The sequence below is a fragment of the Salvia splendens genome, chromosome 9 (assembly GCF_004379255.2).
Source record: "Salvia splendens isolate huo1 chromosome 9, SspV2, whole genome shotgun sequence".
Taxonomy (NCBI): Eukaryota; Viridiplantae; Streptophyta; class Magnoliopsida; order Lamiales; family Lamiaceae; genus Salvia; species Salvia splendens.
In genome coordinates, this window is record NC_056040.1 from 33,536,648 (window position 1) to 33,563,125 (window position 26,478).

The 26,478-nt window shown below is 36.7% G+C and overlaps 1 long non-coding RNA gene across 1 annotated transcript; it reads right to left on the reverse strand.

Moving 5' to 3' along the window:
* Window positions 1-8,572: 8,572 nt before the first annotated feature.
* LOC121748363 lies at window positions 8,573-8,965 on the reverse strand. The gene is made up of 3 exons (XR_006039470.1): window positions 8,878-8,965; window positions 8,743-8,796; window positions 8,573-8,620 (listed from the first exon to the last, which is right to left on the reverse strand). It is a non-coding gene; the product is annotated as an uncharacterized LOC121748363 (long non-coding RNA).
* Window positions 8,966-26,478: the final 17,513 nt, after the last annotated feature.

The following is a 26,478-nucleotide window of genomic DNA, read 5'->3' on the forward strand; positions in this document are numbered from 1 at the left end:
GTATCATTTTATCAACTCGGAGTATCATTCTATCCAGTAAAACTATCATTCTATGCAATAAACCTAACATATATCATTTTATCATTTTATCAGTCAGTCAAAAGTATCATTTTATCAACTCAGAGTATCATTCTATCCGGCAAAACTATCATTCTATGCAATAAACCTAACATATATCATTTTATCAGTCAAAAGTATCATTTTATCAACTCAGAGTATCATTCTATCCGGCAAAACTATCATTCTATGCAATAAACCTAACATATATTATTTTATCATTTTATCATTCTATGCAATAAACCTTTGATTTGAATTTTTCATGGTGGTTGAGATACACAACCTATGCATCTATAATGTTGATACTGACGTATGTACGTGGAGCAAGGCTGTGGAAATCAATCTTGAACATGCTCATCATGTTGTTCTCATAAACCATATCTTAACTGATTTCAAAATCATATTTAATGTTAGTTAAAAGAATTTAATAAGAATATAATTATGTAATTCAAAACTTACTATTCGCTTTCTTCATGTTTCATCAACCAGTACATTATTTCCTTCTCTTCTTTACTCAGTTTTCCTTTTATACTTACTGCTCTGACATTGTAGGGAGAGCACAGTGCTTCAACAATTTTCTTTGTGGTTCTGGCAACTTTCTCCTTTTCAACAAGAGGTTCTTTGGAAACCTTCTTCTTACCTTTGGCCTTTTCCAAAACTTCTTCCATCTCTTTTAAAACTTCATCATCTCCGGTTTCACCATGTATATCCTCCATGACATTGGATATTATGGCACATGCTCTTTCGTCCTTTCATTCAAAAATATAAATTGTTATTGACATAAAGGATATTATTTTACCTAATGGAACTCATATTATCAGCCAAAAGTATCATTTTATCAGCCAAAAATCTAAAGCTATCATTATGAAACAAAAATTTCATTTTATCACTGAACCTATCATTTTATCCACAGAAACTATCCTTTTATCATTTTATGCAAAATTATCATTTTATCATTTGAAACTATCATTTTATGATGCAAAAGTATCATTTTATCACTGAACCCTATCATTTTACCCACTGAAACTATCATTTTATTCAACTAAACTATCATTTTATCATTTTATGCAAAAGTATCATTTTATCATTTGAAACTATCATTTTATACCCTTACACTATCATTTTATAATCCAAAAGTATCATTTTTCAAATAAAACACAGCAACCAAAAAACATCATCAAACCTATATCATCTTAACCATATAAACAATCATTTTATGTACTTAAACTATCATTTTTAAAAGTTACCTCAAATTCATCATTGAGAGACAATTCAACTTCTTTCTCTGGAACTTTTTCCTTCTCTTCTCGAGCTGCTTTATTAGCCATTTCCTTCTCTGGAAGTTTTTCCTTCTCCATATCCTTTTTCCGATTAAAATTTTCATTCTCATCAGGAGTTTGGTCATATTTGGGTATGAGAGTGAAGGTAGGGAACTCATTCCTATTTTTCAGAATAAATGCCCTCTCAGCAGCTTTAGTCAGCTCAATCATGATATCGATCCATTCAGGATCATCAATTTCGTCATTGCTCATAGCATGTGACATTGATTTCTGACTTTCTGTAACATTCTGCACACCTTCCTCTCTCACTCCCATTGCGTTTCTTGTTGTATCGCATATTATCTTAAAGCTATCAAGCTTCCTCAGTTCACCCGGCGCTCCTTCAAGGACATCAAGCATCTTCGACATTGACACTTTACAATCCCTGGCAGCTTCCTTCCATTCATCTATGAAAGTCTTTTCTTGACTTCCACTTGTTGTCGCCTCTTCCTCATGATCTTTCATCTTCTAAGCTTTTACATCTTCAGGATCATCATCTTCGGATTCAGATTCATCATCTTCATCGTTCTCTTCATGTGGTTGCTTTTTATATCGGTCATACTTATGACCGAGACCAAAATCTGAACCACTCATTTCTGCTCTTTGCCTTTCTTTCAGCAGTTCGGCAGTCCAACCCTTAACTGTTGGATAGCATCTTGGCACCATTTTTTTTCAAACACAATTCTGTCGACGTAGCAGGCCTACATTAACAAAAACTAAATATTAGTTTTCTGTAAATAGATTCATAGAAAATGGAAAAAAATATATTCTTACCACTACAAAGATAACTGGTCCTGTACATATCTTTGCTATGTTTCTTTTCCATCTCTTTTGTGTTTCAAGCAATTTGGATATGACATAGCTACACCAATTGTATTCTTTGATCTTCTCCACATCAGCTATGTAATCTAAAACTTGTGGGCTCAGATTTCCATCAGCAGGGGTGTTGATCAAGGCATACTCCACCAGAATCATAAAATTCCTTTTGAACCACTCACCACCTTCTTCGTCTTTCATCATCTGCTCTACAACATACGCCGGAACCATATTATTTTCTCCACCTTTACAGAATCTAGCAATTTCACTTTTGATGTTGATATTTTTCTGAAATTTGATCCTACTCATAGGTAAAGATCCCATCGGGAACCCAAGAGTAATATGAACATCTTCATCATCTAAAAATAGCGATTCCCTGCTGTTCAATTTAATTGAACAACTTTTATGGTTAAAGTTGTAAATCAGATAATAAGCCAATGATCTTGGGAAACTTCTTATTTTGAAGTTTAGGAGTGCGCCAAACCCAATCTCTCTTACAGCTCTTTTTTTATTCTTGTTTAGAGTTTCGAGCATGTTTACGAAGAAGTCAGTATTCCTTCTTCCTGCCAAAGTCAGTGAGTGAATGGTTGTATCATCTTGAATAACTATTTTCTTGCACTTCTTTGCAGCTGCCTTCTTCTTACTTGCATCATCATTCTTTCTTTTCTTGTTATTTTTTATACTTTCTATTTCATCTGCTAATAGTCTATCATCATCAGCAGCATCAGCATCACCTAATACACATAAGATTTCAGTGTGTTAAACGGTTTATGTCATTATATTAAGTCAAAGTATTATTTTATCCCCAGAAACTATCATTTTACCCCCTGAAACTATCATTTTATCCCCTGAAACTTTCATTTCATCAAGTGCAACTAGTAAGTTTATCATTTTACCTACTGAAACTATCATTTTATTCCAAGAAACTATCATTTTATCATTTTATGCAAAAGTATCATTTTATCACTGAAACCTATCATTTTACACACTGAAACTATAATTTTATCCCCTAAAACTATCATTTTATCAAGTGCAACTATCATTTTACCTTCTGAAACTATCATTTTCAATGTAGAGATTTATCATTAATACACAAAAGATTTATCGTTTTACCTTCTGAAACCATCACTAAATGTCTATCATCATGATCAGCACCAGCAACAGGAATGTTTGTTCCTAATACACAAAAGATTTCAGTGTGTTAAACAATTTATGTCATTATATAAAGTAAAAGTATCATTTTATCCACTGAAACTATCATTTTATCCCCTGAAACCATCATTTTATCAAGTGCAACTATAATTTTATCAAGTGCAACTAGTAAGTTTATCATTTTACCCACTGAAACTATCATTTTATTCCCCAAAACTATCATTATTTTATGCAAAAGTATCATTTTATCATTTGAAAACTATCATTTTATGATGTAAAAGTATCATTTTATCACTGAACCTATCATTTTATCCCCTGAAACTATCATTTTACACACTAAAACTATCATTTTATAACCTGAAACTATCATTTTATAACCTGAAACTATCATTTTATCACCTGAAACTATCATTTTATCCCCTGAAACCATCATTTTATCAAGTGCAACTATAATTTTATCCCCTGAAACTATCATTTTCAATTTAGAGATGTATCATTAATAAACAAAAGATTTATCATTTTACCTTCTGAAACCATCATTAAGAGTCTAACATCATCATCAACAACAGCATCAGGAATGTTGTTTCCTAATACACAAAAGATTTCAGTGTGTTAAACGATTTATGTCATTATATAAAGTTAAAGTATCATTTTAGCACCTGAAACTACCATTTGATCACATGAAACTATCATTTTATCACCTGAAAATATCATTTTATCACCTGAATCTATCATTTACTAAATTTCAATGACTTCAAAATAGGAGAGAGAGCAAAACTTGTCACTTAAGTAGAACAAAACACTACTCACAAAATCAGCACTCAAATAAACTTCTTCGAATCTGCATTACTGCTGCACACATTTGTCTAAACCAAAGCATTTTAATAAGGTCAGGAGGTTACGATATGGTTGCAGATACTGATAAACTAATGGATCTCAACTATTCGCTTTATCAATATGAGTTTTGCCGCTATAGTCACACATTTGCTATAAACACTGATAAACTTCTTCGAATAAACCGCTGATTTAGAATCTAAAAACCGCTGAGTTAGGATATGAGTTTTGTATTGATGATACAAAACCAAGTATGAAGTAAATTCGAAGTAAATTCATCATGTTGTCATATGTAACTCTAAATCTACACTAAAAAACTATAGAATCTAAAAAAAAGAAGAATCGCAGGCAAAATGATAAAATCGAGCAAAAACAAAAGTGAAATAAGTAAAAAACTTCATCCAACCTTTCTTCGATGATCCTTGAGCGTTTTCCGACGTCATATTACAGAATTTGGATGGATTTACCTTCGAAGCTGAAGAAACTACGGTTTGAATGCGATCGGAGAGTTTGGAAGCGATTCGGAAGGTTTGGATGCGATTCGAAGGGTTTGAGTGTCAGAGAAATCAAGTTTAGGGTCTAGTTCACGTTTTCTATCGACGCGCCAATTTGAAAAAGAAATGACAATTTTGCCCTTATATATTTTATTAATTATTTATCCCCACTTTATTAAAGTAACCACAAATACTCCAACTTATAAAAAAATAGTATTAGGTATAAAATGATAGTTCAATCCTTTAAAAGTTTGGATTTGTCAAAAGTTCAATCATTTTAAATGTATCATTTTATCAACTCAGAGTATCATTCTATCAATAAGAAATATCATTTTATCGGCTGCAAGTATCATTTTATAGGTTAGAAATATGATTTTATAATCAAAAGTATTATTTTATCAACTCAGAGTACCATTCTATCCGGAAAAACTATCATTTTATACAGTAAACCTATCATTTATAAGCCAAAAGTATCATCTTAACTACCAATCATTGGCTTCAAAGCATCATTACAAACAGGAATGTACATAACTACATATCAGTAAAAGTATCATTTTATTAACTCTGAGTATCATTCTATCCGTCAAAACTATCATTTTATGTTGTAAACCTAACATTTATAAGCCAAAAGTATCATTTTATCAACTTAAAGTATCATTCTATCATTCAGAAATATCATTTTATCGGCTGCAAGTATCATTTTGTCATTTTATAGGATAGAAATATCATTTTATCTGTTACGAGTAACATTTAACATTTTATAAACTCAGAGTCTCATTCTATCCGGCAAAACTATCATTTTATACAGTAAACCTAACATTTATAAGCTAGAAGTATCTCCTTAACTACCAAGAATGTAAAACCTACATATCAATAAAAGTATCATTTTATCAACTCAGAGTATCATTCTATCAATCAATACTATCATTTTATGCAGTAAATCTAACATTTATAAACAAAAGTATCATTTTATCAACTCAAAGTATCATTCTATCAGTTAGAAATATCATTTTATCGGCTGCAAGTATCATTTTGTCATTTTATAGGTTAGAAATATGATTTTATCTACTGCGATGAACATTTATCATTTTATAAACTCAAAGTATCATTCTATCCGGTAAAACTATCATTTTATATAGTAAACCTAACATTTATAAGCCAAAAGTATCATTTTATCAACTTAAAGTATCATTCTATCCGGCAAAACTATCATTTTATCATTTTTATGTCATTTTATCAACTTATATGCCATTTCTTCAGCTTATATATCATTTTATAAGGTTAGATTATCATTTTATCAGGTTAAAGTTTCATTTTATGACGAATGTATCATTTTATAAACAAAAGTATCATTTTATCAATTCAAAGTATCATTCTATCAGTCAGAAATATCATTTTATCGGCTCAGAGTATCATTCTATCCGGTAAAAATATGATTTTGTCAACTCAGAGTATCATTCTATCGGCCAAAGTATCATTTTATCAACTCAGAGTTTCATTCTATCAGTCAAAACTATCATTTTATGCAGTAAATCAAAAATTATAAGCAAAAGTATCATTTTATCATCTCAAAGTATCATTCTACCAGTCAGTAATATCATTTTATCGGATGCAAGTATCATTTTGTCATTTTATCCGGCAAAACTATGATTTTGTCAACTCAGAGTATCATTCTATTGGCAAAAGTATCATTTTATCAACTCAGAGTATCATTCTATCCGGCAAAACTATCATTTTATCATTTTTATGTCATTTTATCAGCTTATATGCCATTTCTTCAGCTTATATATCATTTTATAAGGTTAGATTATTATTTTATCAGGCTAAAGTTTCATTTTATGACGAATGTATCATTTTATAAACAAAAATATCATTTTATCAATTCAAAGTATCATTCTATCAGTCAGAAATATCATTTTATCTGCTGTATGTATCATTTTGTCATTTTATAGGATAGAATTATCATTTTATCTGCTGCGAGTACCATTTATCATTTTATAAACTCAGAGTATTATTCTATCCGGCAAAACTATCATTTTGTCAACTCAGAGTATCATTCTATCGGCAAACGTATCATTTTATCAACACAGAGTATCATTCTATCAAGCAAAACTATCATTTTATCTAGTAAACCTAACATTTATAAGCCAAAAGTATCATCTTAACTACCAATCATTGGCTTTAAAGCATCATCAGAAACAGGAATGTACATACCTACAAATCAGTAAAAGTATCATTTTATCAAGCAAAACACATCACTCTTATTCGAATTTTACTTCACTCTTGTTCACAAAACACTAGTTCCTTATTCAGTGAAGTAAATAGATACAACACAACAGTGAATTAAATAGTAAACAAGATATTAATGTACAATAAGTACTTGCTATTGAATTTAAATGAAGTTTTCTACAATAGTTTATGAACGCTTGAAGTTTACAATCATTTTTTCCACATCTTTGTTATTTGTTTTCCCACATTCTTCATAATGCTTTGATGCTAGTGACAAGATATTCAATGCCTCATGGTTTTTTTTCTGACAATAATAATGCGCTGCAATACTTTGCTCTCAGTCTTTGGAGTATTCCCTTGCTTCTTGCAGTTAATCCACAATTCGAATCTTGTTCACGCTCACCATAATAACATTCCAAATGTCGCATCAAAAAAACTCCACAATCTTCTACATTTGATGTTGTTCTCCAAGGCATTTTGAGCCTTACTATGCTCGCATACTTTATTGATTTGCTTTGGTTGTGATACCCCATTTTTGTCAAAAAATGACAAAAAAACAATCTCTGCAATATATCATTATGAATATCAGATGTAGTTCACTATAAAGAGTGCTATACTTCACTGTAATCACAAAAATACTTCACTATATATCATGTATACTTACCACATTTCCAGGTATGCCACCATATTTGATTAATACGTCCTCATCGTCAGCATTTTCGAATTGTCAATCACCACTATACTTTTAGTACTAAATCTAAAGCATATGGTATAGTAATGTTCTACAGTACATATTGGAAAGAACACCTACATAGATAATAATAATTTCAGAATAAAAACAATTAGTAATATAACAAAGAATCAATTGTGTTCAGTATTTACCAAATCTACATCGTCCCATTTGAAATACGGAATTTGTTCAACCTCAGTTTGTAAATTGTCACAGAATCTATCAAATAGAGTCATGAGGTCGACCCCATAAGGCCGGTCAACAATTGTATACAGCTGAAAAATGAGACAAGTCAAATCTGGATGGAAATAATTGAAAATGATAGGTTCTGGGAATAAAATGATAGTTTCAGTGGGTAAAATGATAAACTTACTAGTTGCACTTGATATAATTATAGTTGCACTTGATAAAATGATGATTTCAGGGGATAAAATGATAGTTTCAGGGGATAAAATTATACTTTGACTTTATATAATGACATAAATCGTTTAACACACTGAAATCTTTTGTGTATTAGGAGAGAAACTTCCTGATGCTGCTGCTGATGAAGATGATAGACAAGCATATATATAATCATGCTTTATAATGAACATATACCATGCAATTTATTTTTCAAAATTTATATTATTCTTACGGATGGGTATGTTATGAAAAGAGGCGCCTTGATGAAGATAGAGCCATGTATCCTTCCATATTATTCAAATAAGAAGCCCATGCACTGATCACACCAACTTCTATTAGCGTACGTGGCAATAGTGAACAGAATTCTCTTTTTGTTACCGTTATGACATTATCGTCATACACTATGGCATCCCTATTCAAATATGTGTGTGTGTTAGCACATCTTTTGTATATTTTTCTTCTAAATCAGAACTATAATATAAATCTTACTCATTTGATTCATATGTTGTCATAATCCACAAAAAGATTTGGACTCCTTCAAGGTAAACTTGGTTTTGGCCTGGACCATCCTCTCCATTTGTTCAATCCTAGCAGTTGTCTGTCAGGGCAAGAATGATATGAAAACTTCACTATATAAGACATATAGTTCACTTCATGTTTGTTAAAAGTGTTGGTGAATGGATGAGATATATCATTGCTTAACACTTACCATGTCTGGATTGTAAACTACTATTTCGGTTGAGGGATTATAATCATTTGTCTCCTGCAAAAAGTGAAATGTGATATAACATAAGAATAAAAACTCAAAAAAGTAAATAAATTGTTTCCCAAATCTTCAACGTACTGGTTTCTTTCCCAAGTTAATATCAGGCAAAATTGATGTGCCTTCATTCACTAATTTGCATTTTTCATCATGGGCTTCCATCATTTTTTCCATAAGCTGAATCCATTCCGGACATCTTCTTGATCCTCTTCCATAGCTTGTGTCATGTTTTCAGTTTGCTTAGACACAGCTTGGTCCCCTTGATCAACCTCCACACCAACCATCTTTAGTGCATTTATAGCTGCAACTTTGAAGCAATTGGTGTCATTGGTATTTGCTGGAGCATCCTTTATATACCTCATCATTTTACTAATAGCATCTGCAGCCTCCCTAATTGAACTTTTAATTTCATCACACGAAGGAACTTTATAACTAATATCTTTAACACTCTTTCCTTTATCCTGTTTCTTTCTGGCAAGCATTTCTTCTTCATCGTTGGTTTGTGACCTCCCACGCTTTGAGGCTGGAAGACATACAAAAAAAGTGGTCAAATTAGTGAATACACACTTAATATAGCTCAAAATTATTCGATGAGATACTAAATAATGATAAACTTCTTCGCATAAACCGCTGATTTAGAATCTAAAAATCGCTGAGTTAGGATATGGAACAAGGTATGAAGTAAATTCGAAGAAAATTCATCATGCTGTAATATGTAACTATAAATCTACACTAAAAAACTATAGAATCTAAAAAAAAGGATAATCGCAGGCAAAATGATAAAATCGAGCAAAAACAAAAGTGAAATAAGTAAAAAACTTCATCCAACCTTTCTTCGATGATCCTTGAGCGTTTTCCGACGTCATATTACAGAATTTGGATGGATTTACCTTCGAAACTGAAGAAACTACGGTTTGAATGCGATCGGAGAGTTTGGAAGCGATTCGAAGGGTTTGAGTGTCAGAGAAATTAAATTTAGCGTCTAGTTCACGTTTTCTATCGACGCGCAAATTTGAAAACGAAATGACAATTTTGCCCTTATATATTTTATAAACAAAAGTATCATTTTATCAATTAAAAGTATCATTCTATCAGTCAGAAATATCATTTTATCGGCTCAGAGTATCATTCTATCCGATAAAACTATGATTTTGTCAACTCAGAGTATCATTCTATCGGCCAAAGTATCATTTTATCAACTCAGAGTATCATTCTATCAGTCAAAACTATCATTTTATGCAGTAAATCAAACATTTATAAACAAAAATATCATTTTATCAACTCAAATTATCATTCTATCAGTCAGAAATATCATTTTATCGGATGCAAGTATTATTTTGTCATTTTATCCGGCAGAACTATGATTTTGTCAACTCAGAGTATCATTCTATCGGCAAAAGTATCATTTTATCAACTCAGAGTATCATTCTATCAGTCAAAACTATCATTTTATGCAGTAAATCTAACATTTATAAATAAAAGTATCATTTTATCAACTCAAAGTATCATTCTATCAGTCAGAAATATCATTTTATCGGATGCAAGTATCATTTTGTCATTTTATAGGTTAGAAATATGATTTTATCTATTGCGAGTAACATTTATCATTTTATAAACTCGGAGTATCATTCTATTCGGCAAAACTATCATTTTATATAGTAAACCTAACATTTATAAGCCAAAAGTATCATTTTATCAACTTAAAGTATCATTCTATCCGGCAAAACTATCATTTTATCATTTTTTTGTCATTTTATCAGCTTATATGCCATTTCTTCAGCTTATATATCATTTTATAAGGTTAGATTATCATTTTATCAGGTTAAAGATTCATTTTATAAACAAAAGTATCATTTTATTAATTCAAAGTATCATTCTATCAGTCAGAAATATCATTTTATCGGCTCAGAGTATCTTTTGTCATTTTATCCCGCAAAATTCAGAGTATCATTCTATCGGCAAAAGTATCATTTTATCAACTCAGAGTATCATTCTATCAGTCAAAACTATCATTTTATGCAGTAAATCTAACATTTATAAACAAAAGTGTCATTTTATCAACTTAAAGTATCATTCTATTAGTCAGAAATATCATTTTATCGGCTGCAAGTATCATTTTATCATTTTATAGGTTAGAAATATGATTTTATCTACTGCGAGTAACATTTATTACTTTATAAACTCAGATTATCATTCTATCCGGCAAAACTATCATTTTATATAGTAAACCTAACATTTATAAGCCAAAAATATCTATCAGTTTATCAGCTGAAATTATCATTTTATCGGCTGAAAGTATTAGTTTATATCTAATGGCTTCAATCTGCCTTCTCATTGAATCTACCACAATTTCTTGAATCATGATGACCCATCTCATGACATTTACCACACTGTCGTTTTGGCTTATTTGCCTTCTTTATTGCACTCTCCCTCTTTGATACCCTGTCACTAGCCGATCCTTTGGTACGAACAACATCTGGAGGATGTACATCAATTACATCAGGTACTGCCATTCCATAAAAATTCTCAACCATCTTTTTCTTTTCTATGACTGAAGGTGTTTCACAATTTCCAAATATATGCTCTTCCAAATCATCAAGACCAGCACATAACAAAGACAGATGATCCATACTTCCCTTAGACTTTTGGACTAATCGATAAAAGTTGGAGAACAACTTTTTCTTAACTTCCTGCTTTTCATCCAAATCTGCAAGGTAAAAGATAATAGTATTACAATAAATACTATCATTTCAATGACTGAAAAATAGAGTTTTTACAAATAAGGTTAAAATTGAAGCTCACGTTCAAATGATAGTAGCTCCTCAAATGGTAGACCATGGGCTGCCTTTAGTAAAGAGCTCTTCAACCACCTTCGACCAAAATATTTCTCAGGAATGAGATTAGCAGACTTATTCTTCAACAAACAAAATATATGACACCATAACAAACCAATTCTGGAAAACTTCTTACAACTTGTAATACCCCGACTTTTTCTATCTTCTTATTTATTCTTTAAAGGAAGTCGTTTGTACACCGGAAAATTTTTCGTCTTTGTTTTGTTTGTCGAGAGAAGAAATATCATTTTGGTGCCTATAACAATTATTCTTTCTCTATCCCAATTTAATTATCTCCAAGCCCAATTCTTTTTGAAACTATTTCTTTTTTAAGCCCAATTTTGAAGAAGACCAAGTCAGTTTTTATCTCACCAATTTTGAGCCCTTCTCCACTCCCTTTTCGGTTATCACATTCTGAGAAGGAGAAATAAATCAGTTTTTATTTAGGAGCAAATCTCGGCCAATATCAACAAGATTTTTATTACTCACAATATAGATATATATATATATACTGTATATCCCACAACTCCACTCCCGACGGCTTGCTTTCAGTTTCGAAAAGAGGGGAAGAAAGGGAGTTGCTCTGCGTTCCTTTTCGGATCAGCAATGGAGTCTGGCGGCGGCATGATTTCGGGTGGAGCAGCAGCTGCGTGATTGGACAGACGGAGGAGCTGCAAAGTGATGAAGTGGAGACGACGGCGGCGGTCTCACGCCGGAGACGACAACGGCTGGATGGCGCGGTGCAGCGCCAGGAGAGGAGATGACAGAGACGGAGACGCGGATGGATTCGGACGGCGACGACTGCTACTCCGATCAGCAGCCTCACAACCAACAACAACAGCGGCGAGCGGACTTCACAGCCCACGACGGCGGTGGAGAAGCATGACGACGCTGTGCAATTGAAACGGGAAAAGATGGAGAGTTCACGGTCGTGACGACGGTTGCTCGGTGGACAGCGGCTGTCTCGATCTGGAGCAGCGGCGGCTGGACTTCGACAGTGAAAGAGAGAAAGAGGAGGCGAATAAGGGACAGCAGTGGCGCTCTCCGTGAACAGCCGAGGCTGGATAAACTGGGCAGGCAGCTCGGGAGATGACGAAAGCCGAGCTGGAGCGATGGAGATAGAAGAGAGACAGAGAGATGAGGTTGTACGCAATTTGAGAGAGATGGGAGACGGAAGGAGGGATCGAGAAGAAGAAGGGGACTTCAACTCGAGTTCACTGTTCACGTAAGTTTGAGAAAAAAAGTTGAAGAAGTTTTAGTCCTTGTTTTATCTAAATTTTGGGCCATATTAATAAAATGGAATATTGGGCCTTATTGATTTAATTCTTTGGGCCTAATGCATTAATTAAAATATTTGGATTTATTGTTTTGATAAGGAGTTGGAATTGATTTAGGTTAAGACAGATTAATTGAATGGAAGATTGGGTCGGAGTACTTTAAATCAATGGGTGACTTCACGAACGCTTTTCGAGGACAGAATGGAACACAAGTTAAGGCTTTAAACGAACGAGGTGGGCTTTCTAACTAAGTATTTTGTGGGCTTTCGAACTAAAGTTTTACTGTGGGCTTTCGAACTAAAGTGTTTTCAAGAGCTTTCGTTTTAATATATCGGTTTGAGCATCATGTTATGTGTGATTGATTTATTATATTTATTCCAATGATGAGGCGATATATGTGATCAAAGTGAAAGTGTTGTTGCACATGTTATGTGGTGCTATGTGTTGATTTATTGAGTGATATTATAAATTGCTTGGCCTTGTTGATATGATGTGAGATGATGCTCGACCTATGCAGAAAAATGATTTATGTTTCAAATACGTTTTTGAGGAAAATAAAGTTTGCAAAGGGAATATCATGCCATGTTTTTGTTTTGAGAAATGCATATCTGTTTGTTTAGCAAGGGAATTGTCCCTACTAGACCTATTGAAATCGAATTCGGGTCTGACTAGGGAGTGAGTCCCTACTCAAGCTAGTGTACACCAATGGAGATCGTGAGCCGTCTTTTGGGTTGGCCGGTCTAGTGATCGAGTTTGCGGCCACAAATCTCGTTGCACAGTATGTTGTTGATGTTGACGAGGTTGATGTTGATGAGATTGATGTTGATGAGATTGATGTTGATGAGATTGATGTTGATGTTGATGTTGATGATTATTTAGTGGGGAGTGAGTCCTTACTATGAGTTTAATCGAATTCGGGTCTTAGCAAGGGTGCGTCCCTACTCGGACTAGTGTACATGATGAGGACCGTGAGTCATCGAATTTCGTGCTCGTGGAAAGTGGCCCCTTACACGGCACCCTAAAGAACAGATATGGCAGTTTCTTAAATAATCAAGGAGAAATGGTTGGTTTGAAATGATGAGGAAAAAGGATTTGAGGATGAGTTGAAAGTTTGTGTTTGAAATATTTTTAGTGTCTCGGGCCTTTTCAAGTTAAAACCCCGAGGTCACTCAATGGTGGCATGATATACACAACTGTTATAAAATTGTTTTGGCATTTGTTCACTGAGGGCATCAAGTACTCAGCCCTGCATGTGTTTTCCCTATGTGCAGGTTGAGCGGTGACAAGCGCGGTGGGTGTTGAGCATAAAAGTGAAGAATGTCTTTTAAATGTTCAGAATATGTTATGTCTTCCTACATAGCATTATTCTACTCTCGAATGCTTCCGCTAAAAGTTGTTATTTTGATTTCATGTATTGTTGAGATAGTAATCCCTTTGAGTTGTCAATTGTCGAGATGATACTCTGATTTTTATCCGAGCTATTCCCATTTGTTTCGAGCTATGGTCGAGTTGTGTTGTTTTCCCCTTTCTTTCCCGCTTCTTTAATCCTCCCCTAGTCGCGATCAACCGTGTTTTCTATCCTTAGAAAATGCGGGCGTGACACATCTGTCACGACCGCACTTCCTAAGGATAGGAAGCACGGGAAATCGTGACTAGAGGGGGAATTAAGAAGCGGGGATGAAGGTGGGGATAATCAACTCAAGGCAATACAACTTAACAATCAAAGAGGAAATTCCATTTAAATCGATCAACGTTTCAAAACCCAAGTCTCATAATGGAAGATAACAGAGTTCAATCATAAGGGAAGTAACAGAGTTCAACAGTTCAAAGAAAACAACAGAAATTCTGAAAACATTGAGTAGCGGAAGCAATTTTGAGAGTTTGGCTACTACTATGTATGACGACATAATAGCAACCGGAACAGTGATATAATACGTTCCTGGATCATCGCTCAACATCCTCCGCCTCCCGACCTCGCTCAACCTGCACATAGGGAAAACATATGCAGGGGCTGAGTACTTGGTGCACCCAGTGAGCTCATGCCCAAAAACATTCACCGTTAAGATATGTCAAGCCATCATCGAGTGAATCCCGGGTTTTACTTTCAAAGGCCGAGAAACACTAAAGTTCATTTCCTTAAAAAGTGTCCGCGCGGACTAACATCATCCTCCATCATATACCATATCTGAACCATCATGTGAAACGAGACTGTGGCCACAATCTCGATCACTGGACCGGCCGACCTAGGGGACGGCTCACGATCCCCATCAGTGCACTAGTCTAAGTAGGGCGTAGACCCTAGTTAGACCCGAATTCGTTAACCATCAAAGTCTAGTAGAGTTTCATTCTAGTAGACAATCAGATAGGCAGTTTCAAAACATAAACACGGCATGACATACTTATAGAAACATCCTTATAACATCGTAAGCATATTGATTCAAAGTAAACGTTAAAGAATAAAGCCCACCTCAAAAGCTTATGATTTCCGTAAAATTCCTCGTTCTGACTTTTAGCGTGCGTGCAAACTACCTTTTCGGAAAACACATAAAATTCATATCAAACCTCTGTAACGACGATAATTAGAATGCATGCACTCTAATTAAAATCTTTTAATTCTCTTTCTCGATTTTCGCGCATTTTCGGTTACTCGGCGGCCGCCCAAGGCGTCGCGTACGACGCCGGTCGGCCGCTTACGCTCGTTCTTTCCTCCGTTGGCTCCTCGTATCTTCCATAACGTCGAAAATAATTTCTAAAAAAAATTATTTACGCGCATACTTTAATTTCCGTAATTATTTACCGTTGAAAAAGTATTATCTCATACCTAGGTAAATCACTCGCCAAAAAGAACTTACGGAAATTAAAGTATGCGCGTAAATAATTTTTTTTAGAAATTATTTTCGACGTTATGGAAGATACGAGGAGCCAACGGAGGAAAGAACGAGCGTAAGCGGCCGACCGGCGTCGCACGCGACGCCTTGCCCGGCCGCCGAGTAACCGAAAATGCGCGAAAATTGAGAAAGAGAATTAAAAGATTTTAATTAGAGTGCATGCATTCTAATTATCATCGTTACAGAGGTTTGATATGAATTTTATGTGTTTTCCGAAAAGGTAGTTCGCACGCACACTAAAAGTCGGATCGAGGAATTTTACGGAAATCATAAGCTTTTGAGGTGGGCTTTATTCTTTAACGTTTACTTTGAATCAATATGCTTACGATGTTATAAGGATGTTTCTATAAGTATGTCATGCCGTGTTTATGTTTTGAAACTGCCTATCTGATTGTCTACTAGAATGAAACTCTACTAGACTTTGATGGTTAACGAATTCGGGTCTAACTAGGGTCTACGCCCTACTTAGACTAGTGCACTGATGGGGATCGTGAGCCGTCCCCTAGGTCGGCCGGTCCAGTGATCGAGATTGTGGCCACAGTCTCGTTTCACATGATGGTTCAGATATGGTATATGATGGAGGATGATGTTAGTCCGCGCGGACACTTTTTAAGGAAATGAACTTTAGTGTTTCTCGGCCTTTGAAAGTAAAACCCGGGATTCACTCGATGATGGCTTGACATATCTTAACGGTGAATGTTTTTGGGCATGAGCTCACTGGGTGCACCAAGTACTCAGCCCCTGCATATGTTTTCCCTATGTGCAGGTTGAGCGAGGTCGGGAGGCGGAGGATGTTGAGCGATGATCCAGGAACGTATTATATCACTGTTCCGGTTGCTATTATGTCGTCATACATAGTAGTAGCCAAACTCTCAAAATTGCTTCCGCTACTCAATGTTTTCAGAATTTCTGTTGTTTTCTTTGAACTGTTGAACTCTGTTACTTCCCTTATGATTGAACTCTGTTATCTTCCATTATGAGACTTGGGTTTTGAAACGTTGATCGATTTAAATGGAATTTCCTCTTTGATTGTTAAGTTGTATTGCCTTGAGTTGATTATCCCCACCTTCATCCCCGCTTCTTAATTCCCCCTCTAGTCACGATTTCCCGTGCTTCCTATCCTTAGGAAGTGCGGTCGTGACATAATGGTATCAGAGCAATTTTTCTTTCCGCTCTGGACCCGAGAGTCTTTTTCAGTCTTAGTCTAGACTTGTTTCGCTAGACTAAAATAATAAGTAAAATAAAATAAAATAAAATAAAATAATAATTGTGTATTGAAGGCTCAACATCCCGCTTCGCCACGCACAACCAAGAAAGAGGTAATATATTTTTATAAGAAAATTTTTATGAGAAAGTTATAGAGAATGGAAGACGAGAAAATTTTTGAGAAAGAAAGATGAGAAAATTTTATAAGAATGAGGGAGTAGAATCTTTCCTTGAGGGATTGATTTCGAGTTCAGAAGAGTATTTGCTGATGTTTGAGAAAAGAACGAGTTTTGATGAGGGACGATGAATTGTTTGTTTTTACATGAAAGATAGCGAAGACGAAATGAAGTTCAAACGCAAAAGAGCGTGCAAGACAAGGAGGGATGATGCGAAGTGCGCGATTTAATTTAATATATTCGAATCTCGCGTAATTTATTAAAAGTGGCAGCGATGTGACTTTCAACTACAATGTTAATTAAACGACATGAGGAAGCTGCTTGGAAGACAAGATAATGGAGAAATTCTATATTCGAAGGACGTAAGCAAATTTCGGGACGAAATTTTTGTTAAGATGGGTAGATTGTAATACCCCGACTTTTTCTATCTTCTTATTTATTCTTTAAAGGAAGTCGTTTGTACACCGGAAAATTTTTCGTCTTTGTTTTGTTTGTCGAGAGAAGAAATATCATTTTGGTACCTATAACAATTATTCTTTCTCTATCCCAATTTAATTATCTCCAAGCCCAATTCTTTTTGAAACTATTTCTTTTTTAAGCCCAATTTTGAAGAAGACCAAGTCAGTTTTTATCTCACCAATTTTGAGCCCTTCTCCACTCCCTTTTCGGTTATCACATTTTGAGAAGGAGAAATAAATCAGTTTTTATTTAGGAGCAAATCTCGGCCAATATCAACAAGATTTTTATTACTCACAATATAGATATATATATATACTGTATATCCCACAACTCCACACCCGACGGCTTGCTTTCAGTTTCGAAAAGAGGGGAAGAAAGGGAGTTGCTCTGCGTTCCTTTTCGGATCAGCAATGGAGTCTGGCGGCGGCATGATTTCGGGTGGAGCAGCAGCGGCGTGATTGGACAGACGGAGGAGCTGCGAAGTGATGAAGTGGAGACGACGGCGGCGGTCTCACGCCGGAGACGACAACGGCTGGATGGCGCGGTGCAGCGCCAGGAGAGGAGATGACAGAGACGGAGACGCGGATGGATTCGGACGGCGACGACTGCTACTCCGATCAGCAGCCTCACAACCAACAACAACAGCGGCGAGCGGACTTCACAGCCCACGACGGCGGTGGAGAAAGCATGACGATGCTGTGCAATTGAAACGGGAAAAGATGGAGAGTTCACGGTCGTGACGACGGTTGCTCGGCGGACAGCGGCTGTCTCGATCTGGAGCAGCGGCGGCTGGACTTCGACAGTGAAAGAGAGAAAGAGGAGGCGAATAAGGGACAGCAGTGGCGCTCTCCGTGAACAGCCGAGGCTGGATAAATCGGGCAGGCAGCTCGGGAGATGACGAAAGCCGAGCTGGAGTGATGGAGATAGAAGAGAGACAGAGAGATGAGGTTGTACGCAATTTGAGAGAGATGGGAGACGGAAGGAGGGATCGAGAAGAAGAAGGGGACTTCAACTCGAGTTCACTGTTCACGTAAGTTTGAGAAAAAAAGTTGAAGAAGTTTTAGTCCTTGTTTTATCTAAATTTTGGGCCATATTAATAAAATGGAATATTGGGCCTTATTGATTTAATTCTTTGGGCCTAATGCATTAATTAAAATATTTGGATTTATTGTTTTGATAAGGAGTTGGAATTGATTTAGGTTAAGACAGATTAATTGAATGGAAGATTGGGTCGGAGTACTTTAAATCAATGGGTGACTTCACGCACGCTTTTCGAGGACGGAATGGAACACAAGTTAAGGCTTTAAACGAACGAGGTGGGCTTTCTAACTAAGTATTTTGTGGGCTTTTGAACTAAAGTTTTACTGTGGGCTTTCGAACTAAAGTGTTTTCAAGAGCTTTCGTTTTAATATATCGGTTTGAGCATCATGTTATGTGTGATTGATTTATTATATTTATTCCAATGATGAGGCGATATATGTGATCAAAGTGAAAGTGTTGTTGCACATGTTATGTGGTGCTATGTGTTGATTTATTGAGTGATATTATAAATTGCTTGGCCTTGTTGATATGATGTGAGATGATGCTCGACCTATGCAGAAAAATGATTTATGTTTCAAATACGTTTTTGAGGAAAATAAAGTTTGCAAAGGGAATATCATGCCATGTTTTTGTTTTGAGAAATGCATATCTGTTTGTTTAGCAAGGGAATTGTCCCTACTAGACCTATTGAAATCGAATTCGGGTCTGACTAGGGAGTGAGTCCCTACTCAGGCTAGTGTACACCAATGGAGATCGTGAGCCGTCTTTTGGGTCGGCCGGTCTAGTGATCGAGTTTGCGGCCACAAATCTCGTTTCACAGTATGTTGTTGATGTTGACGAGGTTGATGTTGATGAGATTGATGTTGATGAGATTGATGTTGATGTTGATGTTGATGATTATTTAGTGGGGAGTGAGTCCTTACTATGAGTTTAATCGAATTCGGGTCTTAGCAAGGGTGCGTCCCTACTCGGACTAGTGTACACGATGAGGACCGTGAGTCATCGAATGGGTTGGTCGGTTTTCGTGCTCGTGGAAAGTGGCCCCTTACACGGCACCCTAAAGAACAGATATGGCAGTTTCTTAAATAATCAAGGAGAAATGGTTGGTTTTAAATGATGAGGAAAAAGGATTTGAGGATGAGTTGAAAGTTTGTGTTTGAAATATTTTTAGTGTCTCGGGCCTTTTCAAGTTAAAACCCCGAGGTCACTCAATGGTGGCATGATATACACAACTGTTATAAAATTGTTTTGGCATTTGTTCACTGAGTGCATCAAGTACTCAACCCTGCATGTGTTTTCCCTATGTGCAGGTTGAGCGGTGACGAGCGCGGTGGGTGTTGAGCATAAAAGTGAAGAATGTCTTTTAAATGTTCAGAATATGTTATGTCTTCATACATAACATTATTCTACTCTCGAATGCTTCCGCTAAAAGTTTTTATTTTGATTTCATGTGTTGTTGAGATAGTAATCCCTTTGAGTTGTCAATTGTCGAGATGATACTCTGATTTTTATCCGAGCTATTCCCATTTGTTTCGAGCTATGGTCGAGTTGCGTTGTTTCCCTTTCTTCCCTGCTTCTTAATTCCCCCACTAGTCACGATTCCCCGTGTTTTCTATCCTTAGGAAGCGCGGTCGTGACACAACTACAGTCGAATGTGTCTTGCTTACAATCATACTTAACATCCCATGTTCTACCATATTGGTCCTTGACCTTATGCATCTTGATGTTATCCTCAACAGTTATCGAAACACTCTCACATACCATACTTATTTCTTTTGTACATGTTTGAAAATAGAATCAGTGTAGATTGTAGATGCATGCTTCTCAATAGGCAATTGGGTTGACAAATCAGGAATAGTTGAGTAATCTAAGTAGTTCAATCGTGAATTGGCATACCTTTGATCTCCCACAACACAGTTAAAGAAATTGATGAACTGTACAAGATTTGCACGAGGCTTTGTGTAGTTTTTAAAAAAGCTATTCTCTGATTCAGATATCGATGTAGTCCTAAGAAGCGACCCCGTGAGAAAGTCTCGAAAATAAGCAGGAACCCAGAATTCTCTATCTTCAAACATCGATCCAAACCAGTGGACGTCTTCTAATCCATACCGTTCCATAATATCATTCCATATTATATCAAACTCATCAGGCTCCAACAAATCAGACCAAACATATGCATTAAACTCTTTTTTGAAATCCTCACTACCAAGCAAGGATTTGGGCAACTTATCTGACACCTTAACCATAATATGCCACATGCACCATCGGTGCCTTGTTTGTAAAAGTACTTATTGAACAGCAAGTTTCATCCCCCAATCTTGATCAGTGATAATCATTTTGGGTGCAACCCCCATACATCGAACAAAACAGCCTAACAACCAAGAATATGAGTCTCTACCTTCACTTGATAACAATCCAGCTCCAAATGTAACTGCTCTGGAATGGTTATCTTTTCCAGTGAATAGAGCAAAAATCATGCAATACCTTCAAAACATAACATAAAAATGAGTTATATTTTCATGCATACAGAAAAGTATCAGTTATCAGCTATAACTATCATTTTATCAGCAAAAAGTATCATTATATCCACTGAAATATAATTGTATCAGCAAAAAGGTATCATTGTATCAGCAAAAAGTATCATTTTAGGTCTATTAGCAACAAAAGTAATATACATGTTAGTGTTGTATGTTGAATCAAATGAAATTATATCTCCAAACATATGATAATTTCGTCTTGAAATAGCATCAGCCCAGAAGAGTTTAGTTAACTTTCCATGAGATCCTATCTCAATTTCATAATAGAAGGCATCAGATAATTCCTTTTGAGAACGCATATAATCAAAAATCATTTGAGCATCTGAACCATCAATATTGGACATAATATCACGATAACCATTTCTAATATCAATAATATCACATCCAACATTTTCAGGTCCACCCATTATCTCCTTCAAAAGTTTGAATGTTTGAGTGGGACCAATATTACACCTGCCACAATCCTCCATAAAACTTCGATGGATAGGATCCAGACTGCGATTGGCCGTCATAAAATGCCTATGCTCATCCGCAACCATTAAGTGATTATGATACTCAACAAACTGATAAAACTCATACCCGCTGCTAATACCATCTGAAAAATATCTCAAGTTGAGCTTAGCAAGACATTTACACCTAAACGACCGACACCTACGCTTCTTAACAGACACTTCAGTTGATTTGGATGTATGACCAGGTATAAAACTCATAGAGCCTTGTCTGCTGCAAGCCAAATACTGCCACTTAATAATACCATGAACTGATTTGTTGCCCAGTTTACGAATGCGAAAACCAACTGAACGGGCATAGTGTTCATAGAAACTAGATGCTTCTACTAATGTATTGAATTTCATACCAATCATTGGCTTCAAAGCATCATCACAAACAGGAATGTACAAACCTACAAATCAGTAAAAGTATCATTTTATCAACTCAGAGTATCATTTTATTAGGAAAAACTATCATCAGAAAAGTATCATTTTATAAACTCAGAATGTCATTGTATCCGGCAAAACTATCATTTTATGCTGCAAACCTAAAATTTATAAGCCAAAACTATCATCTTAACACATAATCGGCACAATACATAATATACAAACCTACAAAGCAGTAAACGTATCATTTTATCAACTCAGAGTATCATTTTTATAAGGTTACTGTCATTTTATCCGCTTAAATTATCATTTTATCAGGTAAAAGTATCATTTTATTAAACAAAAATGTCATTTTATACACCAAAAATACCTATCATTCTATCTACTGAAAGTATCATTCTATCCGGCAAAACTATCATTTTATGCAGTATACCTAACATTTATAAGCAAAAAGTATCATTTTATTAACTCAGAGTATCGTTCTATCCGGCAAAACTATCATTTTATCATTTTTATGTCATTTTATCCGCTTAAATTATCATTTTATCAGGTAAAAGTATCATTTTATTAAACAAAAATGTCATTTTATACACCAAAAATACCTATCATTCTATCTGCTGAAAGTATCATTCTATCTGGCAAAACTATCATTTTATGCAGTATACCTAACATTTATAAGCAAAAAGTATCATTTTATTAACTCAGAGTATCATTCTATCCGGAAAAAACTATCATTTTTATAAGGTTACTGTCACGACCACATCTCCCTAGTCAAAGAAAGTGTAACTATATCGCGACTAAAACTTACAGAAGCTGTCTCAACTCATCATAAGATGCTTAAATCAAAGGAAACACTGTCTGAAATGTGTTGAAGGTACAAATCGTACTGAATCAGAGTAGTTATGAAACAATTGTCTTTGCTAAAAGCAAGTTCTAAATTTGCTCAACGGAAGAGTACCAAGACAGATGTAATATGTATGAAGATATACTACACCAGCTATCTTCCTACTTATTTAGCCTTCTGTCCCAACACCTCCTCGGCTTTGACAACGATCAACCTGCACATTAAGGAAAACAATATGCAGGGCTGAGTACTAGATATACTTAGTGGGCTTATGCCGAAAACTGTTTTCTTTTAGTTGTCAGCCAAGCTGAGTGAACGCGGGGTTTTTCTGAAAATAAGTCCCGGTCACTAAAATATGTTATTTCTTTCTGAAATAGACTGCAGTCTTTTAAACTTCTGATTATATGCCATATCAAACTGCGTGAATCGGGAATGTGGCCACATTCCACGATCACTGGGCCGGCCAACCTGGCGCTAGCTCACGACCCCTAGACCGGCCAACCTAGCGCTAGCTCACGGTCCCTATGTGTACACTAGCCCGAGTAGGATTTACTGGCCTACTGGGACCCGAATTCGATTTAATTGGTTGGCATAGCCAACAGATAGGCAATCATAAAACAAAACATGGCATGACAACTCATTCAAATAATCATGTTTTCACTTAAAACACGCTTTAAAAGAAAGAAGAGAAAGGCCCACCTCAATTGCTTAATCTCTTGCAAACGGGTGTTTCCCTGTCCTGAGATTACATGTCGAGCGACGACGTTCCTTTACAAAATTTAATATACTTAAATTAGGCTTTAAATAACTATTTATCTTGCATGTATGCATGCCTAAGCGTGTGCTTATTATTTTACTTCCTTCTTTCTATATTTAGAAATCTTAAATCCTTAATTAAATCAGCGATTTAATTTATTCGGGAGTCTTGCCGAACTGTTCGGGTATAATAAATTCTCGATTATCTTCTTTAAGTATCTTGAAATACTAACTTGGACTAATGAAAGTCCAACTTAATTATTTAACAGATATTGTATTAATCACGGCTAATGTTTTCTTTCCTTCCGTGGTTTAAGGAATAATTCTTCAATTTCACAAATTAAATAGGGTCGTGGCTAAGAATTTCGGTGGCCCGTAAGGCCATCCACAACGCTGTTCCTATACCGTTCCTATACCGTTCCTTAAACCACTATTTGAGGGCCCCACTGTACTTTTTTACTCCATTCCTTAACTAAGGAACGGAACCTGCAACCCTCCGTTCCTTAACCGTTCCTTAAATTACTATTCATTCAATTTCATTTTTTTTATTTCCAACCCAATTCAATTTAAATAAACACACTTTAAAAAACAAACACGCTTTATTAAAAAAACACACAACATTAAAAAAAATTACAACTTAAACGTAAAAAAATAAAAAGCACACAATTAAAATCCTAAAAAAATAAAAGTACACAATTTTAATAATTTCATCCGCCAAAATTTGCCCAAATGTGCTCAATTAGATCATGTTGGAGTTGGGTGTGGGCACTAGAGTCGCGTGTCCTTGCACGAATAGATAACCGTTCTTGTATAGACGGATGCGCTCCACTTCGAGGCGGACTACACTCGGTTGAGCTTCCTGGGGATTCGTCGTCGAACCAATTTCCCGCCTCGGGTCCTTCGTCTTGGACAATCATGTTGTGCAAGATTATGCACGTATACATGATGTCGACCATGTTTTCCATGAACCACGTACGAGCCGGGGCTTTGATGATGTTGAAGCGCGCTTGGAGAACCCCGAACGCCCTCTCCACATCCTTGCGAGCAACCTCCTGCTTCTGCGCAAAAAGAGTCTGCTTTGGGTTCGCAGACCCACTACATGTCTTCACGAAGGTAGGCCACTTCGGGTAGATGCCATCGGCGAGATAGTACCCCATTTTATAAAGCCGGTTGTTGGCGACGAAGTTGATGGCCGGCGCTTTACCATCCAAAACTTCGGTCAAGAGGTCGGACTGGTGGAGCACGTTTACGTCGTTGTTCGACCCGGGGACCCCGAAGTACGCGTGCCAGATCCAAAGGCGGTAGTCGGCAACGGCCTCAAGTATAACGGTTGGGTGGGTGCCTTTGTGGCCGCTCGTGTAGGACCCCTTCCACGCCACCGGGCAATTCTTCCATTGCCAGTGCATGCAATCGACGCTGCCGAGCATCCCGGGGAATCCGTGCACTGTTTCGTGAAGGTTGAGCAGGAACTGACAATCGGTCGTGCTTGGCCTTCGGAGAAATTCGTCGGTGAAGGCTGCCCAGACGCCTTGGCAGAATTTGAGCAAGCACATTCGCCCAGTATCTCCGATGTGGAGGTATTCGTCGAACATGTCGGTCGTTTGTCCAGTCGCAAGCTGGCGGATTGCTGCAGTACATTTCTGCAGCGTCGTGTGGCTGGGACGGCCGACCGCGTCGAACCCTTCCTGGAAGAACTCTTCCCGGGCTGCCAAAGTATTCGCGATGTGGAGAAATAACGGTTTCCCCATGCGGAAACGGCGACGGAAGTACGTATCTCCCCAAACCGGGTTATCGCAGAAGTAGTCGCGTACTAACCTTGCGGCGGCTTCCTCCCGGTTACGATGGATGCACGTACGGGAGCGTCGTTGGGGTGGCGCGGCTTCTTCCGCCTCCCGTCGTCGATCTTCTTCAAGTGATTGTTCCAATATTTGACGCATTTGTTCATAAGGATCCATTAGTTTGATTAAATTTGGGAGAAGGAAAATATAGTTGATTTGTGATGAAAATTGGGGTGGAAATAGAGAGGAATAGATGTGTGTTTGTGATTGAAATGAGTATGAAATAGGAGTATTTATAGAGTAAATAAATAATATAAAAATTAAAAAAAATAAAAAACGGATATAAAAAAAACGGTCTCATTACCGTTGCAAAATTTTTTTTTTTTTTTTTATTAAATTTGAATTTTTTTAAAAAAAATTAATTATTGCGTCACCGGCCGAAGCCCACTCGCGGGGCAGCGAGTGGGCTGCACGCGTCGAATGGGAGGCCGCCACGTCGCCTCGGCGCGTGGAGGAACGTTCCGTTCCGCGTTCCTCCGGAACGGAACGCGGCACGGCATAGGAACGGCGACGGCACGGAACGGCAACGGAACGCACCCCGCAACGCGTGCCGCCGCGGAACCGTTCCGCCGGAACGGCATAGGAACCGCAACGGCACAGAGTTGCGGGTGCCCTAATGTCGTGAACCGACCTAAATTCTTATAACTCTTTCTGGGCCCAAAATATAAATGGAGGGGTCCACTTCTTAAATCCCCTGGCCACCCGAAGAAAATACTCCCTTCCACCGTCGGCCTCCTTCTCAAAAGAATTCCCCCAATTCAATGTCTCAAATCCCAAATTTGGAAGAGGAAATCCCTAGGCCCCACCCCTTCTCTCTTTCTTCGTTCGACATCGCAGCCCATCACCACCACCTCTATCTCCGGCGAGGGAGATCGGCATCAACGAGATCTTTCTCCTTCTCTCGACGGCATCGCTGCTGTCGCAACACCAAATCGCCGTCGCCTCTACACC